We start from the raw sequence: 19,894 nt of genomic DNA on the forward strand, positions 1-19,894 counted from the left end.
TGTGTTGACAATGACATCCGTTCATGTGGACAGCCATGTGTGCTACACCTAATGTATGTCTACAATATCTCTGTTGCAGATGTCGCACACCAACACACATATATGTTCTTACAGCACACCAGCATGTCAGCTTTGTGGCACATGGAGTAACTGCATGCACTTGTAATAGTAATGACTAGACAGTCAGGGGGTTGAACCCCTGTACTGGTAGGTGTGTGAGAGACGATGCTTAGGTTTTAGTCTCCAAGCCCTTCTCTGATGTACTTTGCCTTTGTCTGTCCTTCCCACACACTCTCTGGTGGATGTGGAGGTATACACCTGCTCAGCAGCAGCTTGTGTATTGTAAGTGATGATCATGTTTGGATGATGGCCTCTGCAATTGCATTGCATTGCAGTCCTCCTCTAGCTGATTGCATGTGGAACAGCTGTGATGATGTTTCCATAGCCATTCGCATGAAAAACACAGTACAATATCTAGGAACATCATGTTGATGTTTGCCCATGACAGTCGCTGTGAGTGGTACCTGGATCTGTTGTTTGGTAAACAGCATCAGAGATGATAGCTGGATGTTCCTCAAACAACATACACAGTGGGAAATAGTCTAAAGACAGGAGGGTGATGTGCCAGACATGACTACAGCATGTAAGTGTAGCTATGCTTCATTGAGACAACTGCCTGTTTAACAAGGTGTGTGTGGTAATGGCTATTCTGCATGTTTTAAAACTGACAAGACAGTGCTCTGTTTGTGAGGGACCCCCATCTGTAGGGCCATCTGTGGACTGGTCAGTGTGTGGAACCATTTGTTTCCTGTGTTATTCACTGAACACACATCTGTGAACAGCAGGAGCATAGTGTGAGGATTGCAGCCAGTACATGGTGATAGTGATGAGTTACTGCCATCACATCTCTGACTGGACATATGTCACATGAAACAGTGGTATGACAGACACTGTCTGGGGTTCTCAGTAACATGCCAATAATGGGTCACTGTTCATAGCTGCAGTCACAAGTCTTCTACACGCTGTACAATGTCATGCAGTATATATGCATGTGTTTTGCTCTCTCTGCAAATGTATACCATCTGTTGTGTTGGGTTGATGGTCATATCTATGCATGCTGTTGTAAGTAATCCTGAATGCTGTTGACTATTACTAAGCCGTATCTGTGTTTAAACTGCAACACCATAGGCTGTATGGGTTTGGAAGTCCTGGCAGAACCTCCTGTCCCACTTGAGCTGGCCATGGCACCGGGCACCAGCACATCTGGGGCCCAGCCTTGGACCTCCACCTCTGTTGGCTCTGCACCGTTTTCTGGTGGTACCGCCACTGAGGATGGGGCTTGTCCCCCCTGGGGGCAGGTCCAGACAGGAACATGTTTGCTGTCGTACTGTCCTGGACTTGGTGCGTAGGGGGCTCAATAAGGGGTTTTGAGGCCAGATATGCCAGCTCAAGGGCAGAGTGTCACATTTACAGGGTGAGGCTGCCCCTCCTAGACAGCCCCCAGCACTGCCACCTTTGCAGCTGTTTTGGTTGCAGTGGTGGCTGCCCATGGCTGGGGACCTCCATCCCACTGTTTCCATCTGGGGACTCATGGGCTTGTGAATGCCGAACACCCCTCCCCGTCCAAGGTGTATCCCCCCATATGTGCCATATACCGACCCTGTATGCTGTCTTGTCTGTCATCCTACCCTACCTATCCTCCACGAGCATACCTACTCTCCTTCCACCACATCCCACTCTCACCCTATGGAAACAAAAGGCCAATCGGTTCCTAGAGCAACATTTGCCCCATACATAGCTGTCCATTTCACACACGTGTCCACTGGCCACATGTAACCCTTTTAATATGCATCATAACATGCTTCAGTTGTCCTCACCCCTGTCTCTGAAATGCACGATCCTAGTATGCACATGACTCCTAAATGTTCCAGGTACACGTAATGCGGATGACCCCATCGTACACACAGCACTACCAGTCCCTCCATTGTTACCCCATTTACCTTTATCATGATGATGATGTCACACACGGCACCTTGCAAGAGTACTGTTCTCACATAATGATTGGACAGGAACTGTTGTGTTAATGTAAATAACATGCACAGAGTGATGTATATGGCCAATGTACAAATGTTTGCATGTATGACTGACACATGTCTGTCTGAGGGAGTCTTGATATTACATAGGACGACACCACTACATAATACAGGCATTGCTAGTGTTTCCCTTTTCATTCCTTTGTAATGCTTTGTTGTCACATGGGATGTTCCTGATATATCTATATATATGTATGTATCTATATGCTGGACATAAACACTCACACATACATCTACATGATGGAATACATTTCCTATACTGTTGAATGACTGTGCTGGATGATATGTTTGTGATAAGGTTCGATGTCTGTATATCTGCCATGGCTTAGTGGTAAATCACAATAGCTGTGTGTGCAGGGTCCTGGTTTCGAGCCTTGCAGAGGCCGTTTATTTTGTTGCTGGGCAGAACAAGGCCATTGGATACGATGTGATTAAGGCACATTAAAGCAGTTGTGAGTGGGTGTGCATGGTTTTGCGTGGTGCTAAGCAATGCTAACCTCTGGTTATAGTTTCTTACACTCAGTTAGCCTCTACATTGCTTTACCAGTGTAATACTCACATACTGGTGGCCAAACAGGCTTACACCCGCTTGCTCCTGCACTTGCAAATGCACTGCGTGGGAGTGAGGACTACGATATTACCTTGTGATGCCTATTACATCAGATTACATGCCTACCATATCGGGAATGGCTGCCCATTAGGCGACAGCATGCCGTTCGACTGTACATAATCCACGGCCTGTGCAGAGTTTGATTCATATTATTGTTATGTTCCTCTTACAATCTGCACCCATCTGGCTAATACATGGGAAATGGCACTCTTCATATACAGGCAAGTAATTAGGTTTTGGAACCCACATCCTTCAGCCGAGTCATGCTACTGCATACCTAATATTCTAGCATCTTTCTAAGGTTGTCAGTGGAATATGTACTTTCTGTCCCTCTCAGACCTCTCATACGATTGGGGAAATAAACAAACTGAATCAGGGACACTGCATAACAACATCAGGGACACATTTAAATTATTGGTGCTATTAACCTGACACATTGACAGACTCAGAGCATATGAATTTATACACATTTTCTGAGGTAAATGATGTTTATAACTCTTAATTGTTGTCATTATTCATTACATGTAATTCACCACCTTTCCTCCAAATGTTACTAGTTTTAGGAGGGATTAAGTGGGGCAGAGTTAGAAACCAAGTCGAAATCTGGGACGTCCCTGGAAATTGGGGACAGTTCAGAGGTATGGTCCCTATTTGTTCCCCCAATGGTTTATGTCCTGCCAGTGGATGTGCTCTTAGGGGTTGAGAGGTATGGGCATCAGCTATGCCCATTTCAGAATATTACTTACATCCCCGGGGCGGTCCTAATATGACTGCACCAGCCAACACCTGCACGCCTAGGCCCATAATTGCATACCCATAGTTCCCCCACCTGCCACTCCTCTACAGCACTCATCCTTACTGTGGGTGCAGGTGGGGTATAAACACACCACTACACACTGCCCACTCTCCACATGTTGGGACACATGTTGTACGTTGTGTCAACCCATGGGTTATCACACTTGCACAACCTACTGGTCCGTGTACATCTACAGGCTGGTTTAATAAGTCATTACCGGGACTGCCTCCGATCATTCATTTTTGGTGTCCCACAAGGGACATCAATGTCTATGTTTCAAGATTAGACCTGGCAGGTCTCTCCCACTGGTAGTATCCTGTCAGTGGTCTGGGAAGCAGTGGTGTGTTTACCTTTATTGTGTGTCTGTATGTCTCACCGGCCTAGCTGGAGAGGTGGGGGGTTGATGCTACGTGCTACACGTTTGTTTATTGGACCCCTCACCCCGATATGCATGGCCTGTGAACATATGTTACTCGTAACTGCTGTATCGTATCCTAGCTATATACATGTGTATATTTATAGTCACATATGTATATCTATTTACATTACTATATACAGATATATCTGTATATGTATGCATACATGTATATTTATATTTTGATATATATATATATATATATATATATATATATATATATATATATATATACATATCTCACAACATATGGGTCTATGGGTGTCTGCATATGTATATATTTATATGTGGGTATGTATCTGTATTCAGAGCTGGATGTGGCAGAGTTAAAGATGTTAAGATTTGCACTTGGTGTGACTAGGGATGGAGAGGGGGGAATCAGTATATTAGAGGGTCAGCTCTATGTTGGACAGTTTTGGAGACAAAGCAGAGAGAGGATTCGATTGGTTTGGACATGTGCTGAGAGGAGGGATGATGGGTATATTAAAAAGATGCTAAGGATGGAGCTGCCAGGTAAGGAAAGAAGAGGGAAAGATAAGATAAGGTATGGGAGGCAGAGAGGACATGCAGGGCGGGGTGTGCAAGATGCAGAGGATTGGAAGAAATGGAAGAAATGATGATGGCTGTAGCATCCCTAATGGGAAAATCAAAAAAATGAGATGTATCTGTATTCTGTCTCTGTATGTATACATTTGTACTACAGAGAGGGAGAGGCTTATCTCTATGTAGCTATGGATAGATATACACACATATACCTCTACATATATATGTCTACATCTGGTTATTCCGTTCCTTGCCATATAGATTACACTTTGCTGCAGTGGGACTTGTAGTGGGTGTGGCTGCTCGTTGGGAGACGCCTATGCCCAATGAACACATTCGCTTACATCCCTAGGGCTGTCCATATAGGCCCACATCATCCAACACCTGCACACCTAGACCCATAAGTAGCTACCCATAGTTCCCCCACCCGCACCTCCTCAACAGCACCCATCCTTACTCTGGGTCCAGGTCTGTTCTGGACACACCACTACATGCTGCCCACTCTCCACTTCACTGGACTCATTTCATAAAATTGTCTCAGCCCATGGGTCATCAGGGTTTCCCACCCTTGTATTCTGAGTATGTATACACCCCGGCTAGAATGGTCGGTCTATCACCTTCTTTTGGTCTTGGCAATTTTTGGGGTGTCTCGCAAGGGACACTCCAGTCTGTGTTTCAAGATTAGAATTCACGGGTGCACTGTGTACCCCCCGGTTGTATCCTGCCTGTGGTCTGGGGAGCAGTGGACTCTACATTGTTTGTGTGTACGTTTCCTGTGTCCGGCTGGGGGGAGGTAGAAGGTCATGCTACGTGTTTCATGTTTCTTGCTTGGGCTCCTCACTTCCATTGGCATAACCTGTGAACATATGTCATTCTTGTGTGCTGTTTCCTATCATAGCTGTATATATGTGTATATCTATGCACATACGCATGCACACACACACACACACACATGTATATATATATATATATATATATATGTATGTATGTGTCTGCAACTATATATATATATATATATATATATGTATATATATATATATATATATATATATATATATATAAAAATATATATGTGTGTGTGTGTGTGTCTGTAAAGCAATACATACGCCATGCAAACGCACTTACACATGCTTACTGGTGTTTATATATGCTTGACCTGCTTACTAGTGCCTTATTCATTATGACACTGACACTTCACTCCAGTTAACTTTTAATTGATATTTTGCAGGTTATACAGTGGACAGATGTCGCAATATGTTCATGTACAGATTACCGATGGTAAATGGTATGTGATACAGTGGGATTCGATACGGGAATGTTTGTTCATTAGGGAGTTCCTCTAACCAATCCACTATTGCTGTGCTGCTTCATTTGCATATATACCCATATACCCATGGCTCCTGGTTCCCCAAACACACACCCCAATGCCTCCCTAACACTGCTGTCATCCATTCTCCAGTCGGATTTGTGGTGTATCCACATCACTACACATTGGCCACTCCCTACTCCTATAGACCCATCCCTTCAGTTGACTCACTCCACGTATCCTCAGAACTCCCAAACATTTAGTCCAGAAACATTGGTGACGTGAGCAACCAAAAGAATATTATTCGCAATTTTTGGGTTGTCCCACATGGGACACGTAAGTGTTTGTGACAAGATTAGACTCTATACTTCATTACATCCTTACTCCCATTAACATGACACTACAATAAATTAATATGTATGACTATGTGGTAACGCACACATTACACATGTGAGCCTAATTATGTACATGTTTGGCGTATTTCTTTTACAAATAGACCGGTTTAGTAATTGGCGTTGCCGTAGCAGGCAGATCACAGGAATAATTCCATGTGTGGGGAGGTCCTCACATTTGATTATTTTCAGCACAGCACTGACTTTGGACATTGTACACACTTCTGCATTTTAGCAGTTTTGTCCCGTCCCTCTTCTGCACAACCTATTATTCTATCTACTGTCGAGGTTTGTAAGGGCACATTCATGTTATTTATGTCTGCAAATGGAATGAATGTGTTACAGAGAAAGTACTTCTACATATTGCTATCTGCATGTGTGTATACATATATACCTATAATGAACTCACTGACCTCAACGAGGTGGTCCAGTTAGAACCAGCCCATCCAGCCCTGGCATGTCTGGCTCCATAATTTCATACCCATAGTTCCTCCACCCCACCCATGTTCAAAATACACGCATACCATCCATCGTCCACTTGTTATCGCAGCCATGACACACTTCCATACATTGCCATCTCCAGAGCATTAGGGGCCCTACACGTATGTTGTCCCAACCCATGTATTCCCAGGCTCTCCCACCATTTAGTCCTTGAACATACCTGCCCTTGCTTGTGTAATGGTCAGAAGACAAAATGGTCTATTAATTTTTGGATTGTCCCACCAGGGACTACCCTCTGAGTGTAAAGTAGACTTAGCAAATCAGCAATGTTACTCCCACTGGTAATATCCTGCCTGTGGTGTGAGTAGCAGTGCTTTGCTCACTCCTGCCCAGCTGGATATGACATACGCTGACAGTGCTATATAATACTGGGGTTGCTGTTGATTCCCTTCTCAATCCTTCTGTATGCTTTATTGTTACGTTGTTCTTTCTTCATATATATACACACATATATATATATATATATATATATATATATATATGTGATATATATTATATATCTGTATATACTTATATAAATTTCCTATGCTGGGCACTGCTTAGACCTGCGCAAGTGCACTCAGACTTGCTTACTGGTACTTATATGTGTTTGCTGCTGCTTATTTGTGCTTACACCTGCTTACTAGTACCTTATTCATTATTACAGTGCCATTTTGCTTGAATTATATTTAAGTTAAATATCTCATGCGATACTCTTATGTCAGTTTTATGGCAAAACAACATTCATTCCACATGGAAAATGATATGTGCTATTGTTGGGCTTGAACCGTGACTGCCTGTTTGATAGGCAGATGCTCTAAACACTACACTATTGACACTTAACGTTGATTCCGCATGTTTTTCTCTATTGAATGAATATGATGTGTAAGCTATGCTCGGCAGAGGGCGGTGACATGCAGACACATTGCGCTTTGCTTACACCTTCGATATTGCTGCAATTCAAATGTATAATAGGGACACGGGGGCAGGGAATCTAATTGTGACAGTTCTAGGGACAGGGCTCTACATTCCACTACGTGCTTGTGTGTTTACTACTTCGATCTTATTTCACTGTTCATGGACACTCTTGTATGCTTAGCATACATCCATGAACACTGACTTACTGACTTACTATTAGGGGTGGCTCTACTAGTAGGGATAGTAGGTTTTGCAAGTGTCGGGACATGTTTACGCCTCCGTAGAGCACTTATACATGCCCCCTGCACTTGCACACGTTTCCTGTGCACGTCGAGGGTGCTGCAGCGCACCCTCATGCATATTCATATGGTGCTGCTGCGCCATCTGTAGTGAGGATGCTTGGTGCAAGCCTAAAACCGTCCTTGCACCGAGTTTCTTGAATCCCGGGGTTAGAAATTTTGTGATAACAGGAGGATAGCTTTGTTTTTAGAGAAGATTGAAGGCTGGTAAGAAGTGGGGCACCATATAGGAAAGAAGGAATGAGGAAGGTGTTAGAGAGTACAAGTTTAGTAGTGGGAGTGATATAGTGGTTCTGGCAGTAGAACATGCTTAGTTTCTGGTGTTTTTTTTATGTTGGTTAGTAGGTGGGTATCAAATTTTAACTGTTCATCAATAAGGATTCCTAGAACCTTTGCATGGGATGCTACCTCAAGAGAGGTATTGTTCTGACTAGTAGTGGAGAATAAGTGTTTGTCTATAATGGTACTTTTTGAAGGGGAAAATATAATTTTAGTTTTTTGATGCTTTGAGTGATAGGTGGTTGTCTATCATCCAACATTTGGTATAAGAAAAAGCATCCTGAGTTAGTTTTAAGAGAGTGGAGGTGGAAGTGGTGGAGCAGATGATCATAGAGTTATCTGCGTATTGAATCAGTTTAGCACTAGGAATGTTTTGGTGGAAGTCATTTATGAAAATGTTCGACAGTAGGGGACCCAGTATGGAACCCTGGGGTATGACTGTAGGCGTATTAAGGAAGGAGGAGGTGGCTTTTTTTCCATTTGACAGCTTGTTGTCTGCCAGAGAGGTAACTAGAAAACCAGCTGACAGAAGAGTGAAAACAGGTTTAGATTAGATAGGAGAAGGTTATGAGAGCTAGTGTCAAAGGCCTTGGATAAGTAGAGAAGCAGGGTGGACACTAGACAGCCAGAATCCTGGGCTTTGTTGATGGTTTTGAGGAAGGAAAGGAGAGCAGTTGTGGTACTGTGGCCAGGTCTAAAACCATGTTGTGTGGGGGCAAGTAGGTGGTTGTCTGTGAGGTAGGGTAGAAGTTGAAGGTGGATACACTTTTCTAGAACTTTTGAGATAGGGGATAAGATAGCAATTGGCCGGAAATTGGGAATGCTGTTATTACCTCCTTTGTGAAGGGGAATGATATAGGCCTTTTTCCAGAGTAGGGGTACATACTTTTCTTGGATTGAGTGGTTTATTAGAATGAAGATGAGAAAGGCAATGGATGGCATCAGCAGCAATTTTGAGGAAGTAGGAAGGAAGGTCATCAGGGGCATTTGAGCATGGTTTCAGTTTCCGAAGGAGTTTTTTATGGTGGAGATAGGAATGGGTTTGATAGTGAAGGAATGGGGTTGGGAGGTGGTAGTGTTAGTGGAAGGAGAGATAAGAGGAGGTGGAAGTGAAGCTTTGTTGGGAAAGAAAGTAGTTAGTTTGGCTACAGAATCAATAAAGAAGGAGTTAAATTGGTGGCTAAGGAGAGATCTGAGACATTTGGATTAGGGTAGTGGTTGTCTCTTTTGCCAGGATCGAGGAGGTTGGAGATGCCATTCCAGAATTTTTTGGGGTTGGTCTTGTGGTTATTTTGAAGGGTGGATAAGCAGGATTTGCAATTGGATGCAACAAGTTTTTTTTTTACATTGTTATGTAGTAGCTTATATTCAGTCAGGGTGGTATAGGTTTTATTTTTCTGGTAATGTTTCTAGGCTTTGTTATGGAGATGCATAATGGTTGTAGTTTCTTTGCTTAACCATGGGGTAGTTTTACTTTTAATTATTTTGGTTCTGGAGGGAGCATGGATATTTAACAGGTCTAAGAATGTAGTATTAAAGTAGGCTACTGCATTATCTAGGGAGAGGGTTTTTAGAGGACTCCAGTTTGTGTGTTTTAGAGAGCTGGAGAAGGTTTCAGGGTTTAGGCTTTTGAGAGAGCGGGAGGAAATCTAAGTGTGGGATAGTTGTAAGGAGGAGGGAAGGTGATGAGCGACAGAGGGAAGATGATCACTAAGTGTGTCAGAGATGTATTGGGGGTGGGAAACAAGAATCCATTCAAGAGTAGTACCAGAGAAGTGTTTTGAGGGCCTGGTAGTAGAGTTTATTAGTTGTGAGAAGATGTATAAGTTTATGTTGTGTGGAGATGGTGGGGATTGAATATCATTCCAGTTAATGTTAAAGTCACCAAGGATTATGGTCTCATTGGTAATGTTAGAGGAGAACCACGAGAGGATATCCTCAAGAATGGGGATATTTTTTCCTGGGGGAATGTAAAAAGCATTTATATGTGTTTGTTTCTATTCATCTGGAGGAGGGCCAGGGTTAGTTCGGCATTGATGAACTGGGGTATGGGTTTGGTGAAGGGAGTAATTGTAAGGGAGGAGGAGGAGAGAGGAGCTACTCCACCACCTTTTTTGAAGGTCCTGTCATTTCTAATTATATTGTAGTTGGGGGGAGTGATTTCAGGATCTTTTATGTGTGGCTTTAACCAGGTTTCAGTAACGGATATGGTTATGTTGGAGCTAGGCATGGAAGCTTAGAATCTTGTCACATAAGCTTCGATGAAGTGAAAAGGAGGGATTTGCAGGATGAGGGAGGAGAGAGAAGGGATTGGTTTGAATGAAGAGGGAGAGGGACCAGTGTTTAGGTGAATGTCACCAGACAGAAGGTTGGTAATAAGTTGATGAATATGGCAAAAGTGGAATTTAGAGTGCTTAGTGTCCTGTTTGAGAGTTGGGTGTTGTGTTATAGTAATGTTGTTAGGGATTGGGGATGAGAAGCAGTGAACACAAATGAGTTTATAAGGGAATAGGAGGTTGCTATTGAAGAAATAGAGATGAGGGGATATAGTGGTTGCGGGGTGTTTAACATATGTAGGGTATGTAGAAGTTATATCAAAGGAGGGAGTGTGATTAGAATTTGGAGGACCGGTGAGAAGGTGAAGGTAGGTTATGAAGAGAAGAAGAAGAGGAAGGAGTACAAAGTAGGTGGGTATTAGAGGCATAATGGTGTTTGAGTATTGTGGTATTGGGGAAACTGTAGTAGAGTGGAGAGTAGAGTGGCTATGGGATTAGTCAAGCTAGTTCTAAAGTGGAAGATAGCTAAGGGGAGTGGGGGGAGGTATTGTGTGGGTGGGGCTGATGAGCTTGTAATTGGACCTTTTAGGTGTGAGAGTGGTGCTATGGCTCTAAGTCTGGACGATGAAAAATGATTGGTATTGCAGGAAGATAAATTCTTGTATGTTAAGATATTGGTGTCTTATAATGTCACATATTCTATGTTAGAAGTTATGTATGTCAATTTAACATTTTGTTGACTTTCATAACAACAAGACCACATTGTTGAATGTTTAAAATCACAAACTGCCGCAACATTGTATTTTCTCTCTGGAAAAGTAACAACAATGAAATCAGAAATGTAATCAACTTAAACCCACCGATGTGGGGGGCTTTGCCTCCCACAAAACATTATGTGGGGGGCTGCACCCCATACACCCCCTAACTAAATATACCACCTCTGAGATTGCACTACAGTGAAGAAAAGGGCAAAGTTCACCATGGTGGCCAAGTGGTTACTTTCCTGGAGAAAAAATATGATGTTCTGGGAGTTTGTGACTTTAAACATTCGACATTGCAGTCTCGCTGTTATGAAAGTTGAAATGGTAAGTCAATGCTAAGAAGGGGATCCAGATATATAGATAGATAGATAGATAGATAGATAGATAGATAGATAGATATAGAGATAAATATATATGTTTGTATTACACACACATATAAATAAATATATATATATATATATATATATATATATATATATATATATATATATATATATATACATATGCATCCATCCATACACACACACATATATATATATATATATATATATATATATATATATATATATATGTTTGTTGAGTACACAGGAATGATGTTTTTTTTACAACAGGAATAGAGTTTTTGTACATCTTTCTGCTAATAACTAGGATGACATTGTTAAATCAGTAATTCAATAACAGTACTTGAATTAGATGTTCCTGTCACAAAGTATACTTGTATTTATGCTATTTCCTATACATACATGCGCGAACATGCGCGTGCACGTGAGTGCACGTGTGTGTGTGTGTGTGTGTGTGTGTGTGTGTGTGTGTGTGTATGTATATATACCTGAGCACTTATTAGGTCTTTAATTGGCCATTTCTCATATTTATTTATGTCAATTGCCATAGTTCTTGGCTACCACCTGGTGCATCTAGTAAAATGCATATCTGAGTACTTCATACTATCTGAAGATGTCAACTAGAGCAAAGCAAATTTTTAATGACTGCATTATTAAAACTTTCTACATTAGTAAAGCAAACATATTATCAAAAACCAGTGCTGTCTTAACATTGTTACTAATACAATCAGTATACTGTGTGATATATATATATATTTTTTCAAGCAGGATCCACAGAAACATGGCTTTAAAGATTACCAGATGTGTGTAAGAAATGTAATGAACCAGTACATAAAGCAGTTCTGGAGAAGAGTTTAATGAAATATGAATACCAAGAAGTGGTTCTCTAATCTGCGCACATTAAAGCAAGAACACAGCTGCATGCATAACACTCCTGTATATAAACTGAATGCTGCTTGTTTAATTTTAGAACACACAACAAATTGTATATATTTATATTTAATGTATGTAACATTCTAAAACATATTGTACTGTTGTTATATTCTTATATATTTATTTATTTATTCCTGCTTTGCTTGCTGTATCTTAAATATGAAACAAACGAGATTTATATCTCTTGGAAACTTCCTTTGAGGTCAGCAAAGGTTGTAACAAATGGTTGTAAAGAAGGATTCAAACAGAAAGTACAGGGCCATTTAGTTGCACATTATAATGAACAAGATTTTTTTTTCTGCTAGTGAGAACAACTTGATAATGAGACTAACATATGCTTTCTGACTGGCTTAGGATAAAGGCACTGCACTTTTCGACAAAACAAATTCACATTTCTGTGTTTCTCTTTTTGCTGCAGTAGCAAGGCAAATGTGCTTTTAGTGTTCTATATTATTGTGCCTTCCCAGGATCATGTTATTTGCTTCATGGAGGATCACACCCATCCTGAAACTGCACTAGCACAGCAAATCCCTTTTAGAACAGACACCATTGAGCCATACAGAAACCAACAACTTCTGTAATCTCCATTAGCTGTGTTTATTATGTTCTACCTACCAAGTGGTGCATATGACTGAAAAGAGTCAGTACTGCAGATTTTGAGGGGAAGCATTACAGTAGTTGTTTTTGTTTTGGCTTTTCCCGGTTAGGGGTCGCCACAGCGGAACTCCGGTCTGCTAATGATTGGCAGTCGATTTTTATGGTGCCGAGGTGCCAGCCCGATGCCCAACCTTCAACGAAGGCATGCCCATTCACACATCTTTTGAACGCCACTCGAGTGCGGGGAGGACATGCAGACTCTACACAGAAGGCGCTCCAGCCGAGAATCGAATGGGAGAGCCTCTTGCTGTAAGGCGACAATGCTACCGCTGCACCACTGAATGAATATCCATACCTTAACTGGTCTGACAACTCTAGAGAGTTTTCCACTTGCATCTTTCCTTGAGGGTAGGTCAGTTTATGCACTGTTCCTTTGACATTGGCCTTGCTCTGCCCTGTCTAGAAACAGATAAAGGCTTGTTTTTCATCACTCCTTACATCTTGCAATGGAAAAACTTTAAATTCTACAGCTTTTTTGAGAGATATTCTTCTGAACTTTTTATGGCAAAAAAAGAATGTTTTATTTTTTCAGAATTTAAGGTTTGCCCAGATTATTTTCAGTGACTGCATCTTTCCCATTATTAATCATTTTAAAGAAGTTTCACTAGACATAACCTTTCCAGTTTCCTCTGCTGTCTTCTCCACACTGGTTTCTTTGCAAGCATCTGTGTAGAAGAACTTTGTCAACAAATGATTTTCACTTCTAGCGTGTCTTTTGCTTAGGATGAAACAGATTTTGGTAAACTGCTAACTTTATAAGGCATTTAAGACTTCTACTAAAATGTATGTTTTAAACTATTAATATCCTATTTATTAAGAAAGAAACTTTAAACAGATATCAGGTAGGTATCTGGAGTTGAGGGAGAGGAACAAGAAGTACTAAAAGTACAGACAGAACAGAAATCCTCTATTCTCTCCTGATTGTTCTTTTACTAAAAACAGAAAACAGCAAAATGTCCAGAGCACAAATCCAGAAAGAGTAAAAAAGAAAATATAAAACTTCCTAAAATTGCTAAACTACCAAAAGTTCTTATACCTAAGGGTTACTTTATGATACCACAAAGATAAGCCACTTTCACTGATCCTAGCCTCTTGAAAAGCACTTATATTGGGCAGTGAAAAAAAAAACGTGCTCTGGAGGAATAGGAAACAATGAAGTTACAATTGCTGAAGGCCTCTCTGAAAAAAGATACCACTACCTTCATAAGTTGTGTCAGCTGCTGATTACGAAAGAGTGGCAAATAAAAGTATGAAATGGTTATACAAGAATTTAGCTCCCCAAATCATTTTTTTTTTAATGTAATGTTTTTTGCAAAATCTTGAAATAGAAAAGGACCTTGAACATTCTAAAGAGGAAGAGAAAAAGAACACAGAGAGATGAAGCCCTGATTGTGATCCAGACAAGTAGTGTTTGATTAGCAAAACAGATGTTAAAAAGGATGGGCTGAGGTGAGTTTAAGTGGTCATTACTGGGTCTCCCATCCTGGTGGTGGGAGGCAGCCCTAGATGCCACTTGCTTGACCTCTGGGGGGAGCTCTGCATGTAGTTTCTGTACAGAATAATCCTGACAAGTGCCTTATGTCCAGTGATGTGCTGTACTAGTTAGCAATGATGTTTGGATGCATGCATGCTTCCTAACGAAAATAGCACATAGTGAAGCTAAAGAGAGCTGGCATGGGGTTATAAGCTCCACAGGTTAGGAAGGGGAGGTCACTGGGTTCAACAGACTGACATACTCCTTAATGTCTCTCACTTCTCCAAGGAATGAGTGTCTTTTATTAAGCCATCCAACCAAAAATAAATAAATAAATAAGGCATAGGGCTCTCGCCTAGGCCTGAAGGTGTATGTGTCCCACTCCAAGAGAGAGGCAGAGAAATGAGTGGATCAGCAGGGAAAGGCAGGGGAGACATTAGGCAAAAATAAAAAAGAAAGCAGTACACTCACTTTCTGTTTGCTGTAATGAAAAAGAGGGTGCTGCTGTTTTTGTTTTAATAACTTTACCCTCTAATGATACAACCCTTTCTGAAATTATGAACCTGATAAGGAGCTGTATATCTGGATAGAAGCCTACCATCAGGATATTAATGCATCCCTCATTACTGCACCCTTGAATGCCATATATACATGTATGGGAGTTAGTAATTTAGTAGAATGATTTTAAAGTCAATATCTGTTTAGTCAACACAATTTGGTTGACTAAACAGCTGGTTGACAGGTGTGCGAGATCACTCTGCTTTCTCCAATATTGTGCAATCTCAGACCTAGAATATAAAATTAGCAGGGGGTGTATGGGTCACAGCCTCCCACATGGCGAGTGCAGGGAGGCTTGCCCCCAGTGAAAAAAACACTGTTTTTTCACTTTCATGCTCTGAGTTTGTCTCTCAGAGCAAGCAAAGAGAATTATATAAATGGGTATACTAGAATTCATAGAAGCAGCCAAATATTGATATCACTAATGTCAACAGCAAAGGATTGAAAAAGAAAAGTATTGACAAATAAGGTAACCTTGACATAAAGTTAACCTCAGAGCAGAGACATAGCTGATTCAAATGGCAACCTGTGTCAGTCCCACAAACTAGCATTCCACCCTTTCATATCTTCAAGTGAACAGCAAAAAACAAAACAAAAACTGCTGGAGTGCAGACAGTACCCAATCCACACACCCCCATCTTTTCAGCTGAAGAGCAAAAAATGTCTGCAAAATACATGATCCAGTCAGGTCATGTATCTACACCCTGCCCCCAACCCTCCTTCCTCACATTTTAAATAAAACAAAAAAAGGAAATCTTTTTTTTTCTTTTAAATTGCAGCAAATTTATAGCCCACAAGGAGAGCTGCAGCACTAAGGTTATACATTAAAAAATATGTTTTGTTTTTACTTTAAACTGTGACAAACTTGCTATGAAGTAGCAAGCAGTTGCTGCAGTTTATACACCACATGGAGCGCTCAGGTTTTACATTATTTTTTTTCTTTTTTAATGTACTTTAAGCACTAGCAAACTGCTACAGTTTAGACCACACAGATTGCTCGAGTACTCAGGTTTGACCGCAAATGCAATACCATCTTTTAAAAGCCACTATTGGATTAAAGAGCGTTCAGGCTTGACTGATCACACCCCATCATTTTGCTCCTGGGGCAGTTGTCCCTATTGTCCTGCCCTAGCTACTCTACTGCCTCACAGTATGCAAGAAATAATGAGTTCATATTGCAAACTCAAACCTTAAACCAAATCCCAGTTTGTACTTTCTCCAAGGTGGGAAAGAGTTTTTTTTTCCCTTTTTTCTGAGTTTGTGTGACTTTGGAGGCAATATATTTAGATACTGTGGAAGCACAGGGCATAATCCTCACATTGATAGCTGTAGGAAGCACAACAGCTTGCAAAAAACATTAGTTTATTCGTTCTTTATGATGTTTTGCCTTACAACATGAGCTTGTTTTGTGTATTATTTCATTTCAGAGCCTTTTCTATAAGCAAGTACTCATATGAAAAGAAGCCTATGGGTTCTCAGTTCAGTAAGTGTCCTTTCTCTTCAGTAATGAAGGAGAGCTTTCATATATAGCTTGGTGGGTATATTCTCCATTTGTTCAACTGGGCAATCTACTGTCAGTCAATCAGCCTATCAGATTGTTAGAACACATGCTCCTAACTGTGCTTGGAAAGTGAAATTCAGGGTGCTCAAGAATCCCTTGTATTATCCGTATGCGGGTAACCTAACCTAGCATCATTTGCCTGAAATTCAGCCTGCTGAGGATTGGAGTTCCTCCACTGGAATTCAATTTCACCAAGTTGTACTGGCAGTTATGCCCTTTTCTGATAGAATTCCCCCTTCTTTGAGTTGCAGAAACCATGGAGTTGGTAAATATAAGCTTGGGAGGATTTAGGCTTGCTCCCCTCAAAAAAAAAAAAAAATGGAAAAGTGTTTTTACATATGCTGTTTTTGGGGGGAATGCACTTTGTGGATTCTGAAGACAGGCAGGTTTAACTTTGTTCACTCATAGTGGAAGCACCATATATATCACACTGAAGGAGAACTGGGCAGTATTGATAGTCATAATGACTTTAACCAACAGTTTTCAGCAAGGTCCAGTTTTAATTCAGGCTGATAATATAAACATTATATGATATCTAAACAGGAATGCACTCTTGTCTTCAACATTTTAATCTTTCCTTAACAAATTTGCAACCAAATGATGCAAAGCAGTCTTTCTCTTAAAGTTGTATATCTTGCAGATCAACTCAGTGTGTGTGTCATCACTGTTTGGGTTGGGAGGGTGGCCTAATGGTTAAGGTGTTTACCTTACAAACGCAAAGTGCAGGGTTTGAGCCTCACAAGGGGTAATTGGCTAGGCTCGCAAGGGCAGCTGCTGATTTTTACATATTTGTTTCACAAGACAGTTCACATCTTCGTGGATTCTGCACAAGAACTCTACCTCTGCAATATTGGACAATAGATGTTGTTCCTTACTATGAGATGTAGACTTGATTCTCGCCTTCTATGTTCACTGCTGTTTCAGAAGAAAGTACTGTTATACACAAGACAAAGCTCACATCAGCTTCCTAGCCCCAGATTGGCTGAAAGAAGCTTTGTATGGCAATGTGTTGCTGTAGCTGGTATCCATATCTCATGGACTTTATAACAGATTCCTCACTGTAGCAAGCATTGTAGATTCCTTGTGTGAGCAAAGACTCATGATTTCCATCCCTCTCAAATTACTCTTCCCCAAATTTTTGATTATTTGTATGTCTTCCATTTGTCAAGATTCACATATCTCCCCATCCAGATGTATGTGGTGGTCCTGGCCTTGTATTTGTCTTCCCGTGGCATTATTAATGTTTTTCAGATTTATATTGAATGGTGCTTTATGTCTAAGGCCTCTGAGCTTGTATTGTCCATTTCCTGAGGCTTTCTTAATGGTTGTCAGACTTTTCTTGAACGGTACTCTACATTTAAGGCCTCTAAAACATAGCAATTCACCAGTAATTGATACTAATTTTATATTGAAGAGTTTAATACACTCACTCATTAAACTGGTGTGTGAACCAGGCCTAACATTTCCGTACTGGAAAATCTTATTTATTGTCAGCAACACTTGAATGAAGGATTTTTGAGCTGCATACATTAATGTAAACACAACCCTTCTAAATTTTCCTCAAAATTCAATGGCTTTGAAAACATGTACCACTAGGTCAGCAAATTAACTGAAGCTTTCTTTAAAAACATGTCTGCTAAGGATATTTATGAAGGTGCTGCTTGACAAGGAGCTTCAGTATAAAATGGATGCATATCTCCACAAAAAAACTGATTTGTAATAACAGTTGTAAAGGGACTACTTTGACTGCCTTCCACCATCCATGTTACTGGAGGGTACTGCTGGGTATACTGCCCATCTTGTAAGTACTGATTGCTGTAATACCTCCTTTCAAAGTAAACTAATACAGTTGAATGAGATACATAACTACAGACCTTTGAAAGAAAAGTATTACAGAAGTTAACCCACTTTTCTTCCTACTGTTTAGTCTGGGTGATGTTTAACTAACTTAAAGTTCACAGTCTATCCACCATTGCCTACTGTTTATCTCTGGGGTTTCTGTGGTGGGTGAGCAGGTCTACCAATAGATGATGAAGAAGTCTGCCATTTAAGAAACTGGTGAAGAATGGCCAATGTCTGCGTCCAAGTAGCCTGATATGAGACTGGTCTTAGTGGAACAGAGTGTGAGTTGACATGGAATTGTTGCCTGATACAGGTACTGGTAGGATGTTTTGTACCAATGCTGGATCAACCAAGTTAACAATACCCATGTTCTATGAATTGATGTCTGTAATACTCTCCTGAAGATGTGTTGTCAAATGAGTATTGTATTTATTTATGTCTGTATTTGTATTCATTTGTACTTTCACAAACACTGAGTCAGTGTATATTTTACTGAGATATTTTGATGTACCTCAAGACCAAGGTGAACAGATTAATCACAATCCCAAGACAGAACATTGGAATTAATTTGTTGCACTAAGTTAGTATGTACTTTAAACACAGTGCACTGGCAGGTGCAAGTATATAAATGCAAACAAGATAAAAAGTTCAGTTTACTGAATTATTCTTGCAAATTTTCATTAATGCATTGATCAGAAAGCAGCTCACATTTATGTGAGTAAAACGCCATTCTCTTCAATAGCAATATTCGTTTCATGTTGTGGTTGTACTGAAAAGCAATAATGAAACCTACATGGTAGGTTAAACAGCATCCTAGTGTATTCCAGGTTTATCTTTGTAGCTGCTCATCATATTTTGCCTTTTTGTAAATGTTATCTAATATTGGTCGATCTCAAGAATTGTTTAAATCCAAACTCTGCCTTTCTGCTATCCATTTAGTAGTCTCATGACTACTATGACTGCTAGCAGCAAGCTCTAGTCTTCAGTATCTGTTATGCATATTTAAATTATATTCCTGAATCACGTACTTCTGTATATTCAGCCTGCATTTTTGAACATCCTATCTTGAAAGTGAGTCTGTATGGATTCTCCTTTGGAGGTACTAAATTAAGCTGGCCAAATAATGAATACAGGACTCGAGTACACACCACAACGCTACTAATATTTAACATAACATTTTCAAATGTGTTATTGTACTAAGATTTTGCAGATATCAGAGTCACAACATTGCACTGCATTTGATCCTGTTCTGAGTAATCAGTTTTTCTCCTCATCCACCTTGCACAGCCGTCCTTATCATTAGGTCATAATCTTTGGTCTTGGCTATATAGGTGGCTTTGAGCTGTTACTGCCCATTATG

The 19,894-nt window shown here is 40.5% G+C and overlaps 1 protein-coding gene across 2 annotated transcripts in view; it reads left to right on the top strand.

The window, feature by feature from the left end:
• The window catches only part of MICU3 (mitochondrial calcium uptake family member 3), a 1,861,160-nt gene extending 1,848,332 nt beyond the window's left edge, over nt 1-12,828 (top strand). Inside the window, exon 13 of one of the 2 annotated variants that reach the window (XM_044062504.1) lies at nt 12,275-12,828. The gene's annotated coding sequence lies outside the window, so the exon portion shown is untranslated. The remainder of the gene's footprint in view (nt 1-12,274) is intronic. The other variant, XM_044062503.1, reaches the window with a different exon arrangement.
• Nucleotides 12,829-19,894: the final 7,066 nt, after the last annotated feature.

This window comes from Protopterus annectens, chromosome 2.part1 (genome assembly GCF_019279795.1).
Source record: "Protopterus annectens isolate FY-2018-M chromosome 2.part1, PAN1.0, whole genome shotgun sequence".
NCBI classification, from domain to species: domain Eukaryota; kingdom Metazoa; phylum Chordata; order Ceratodontiformes; family Protopteridae; genus Protopterus; species Protopterus annectens.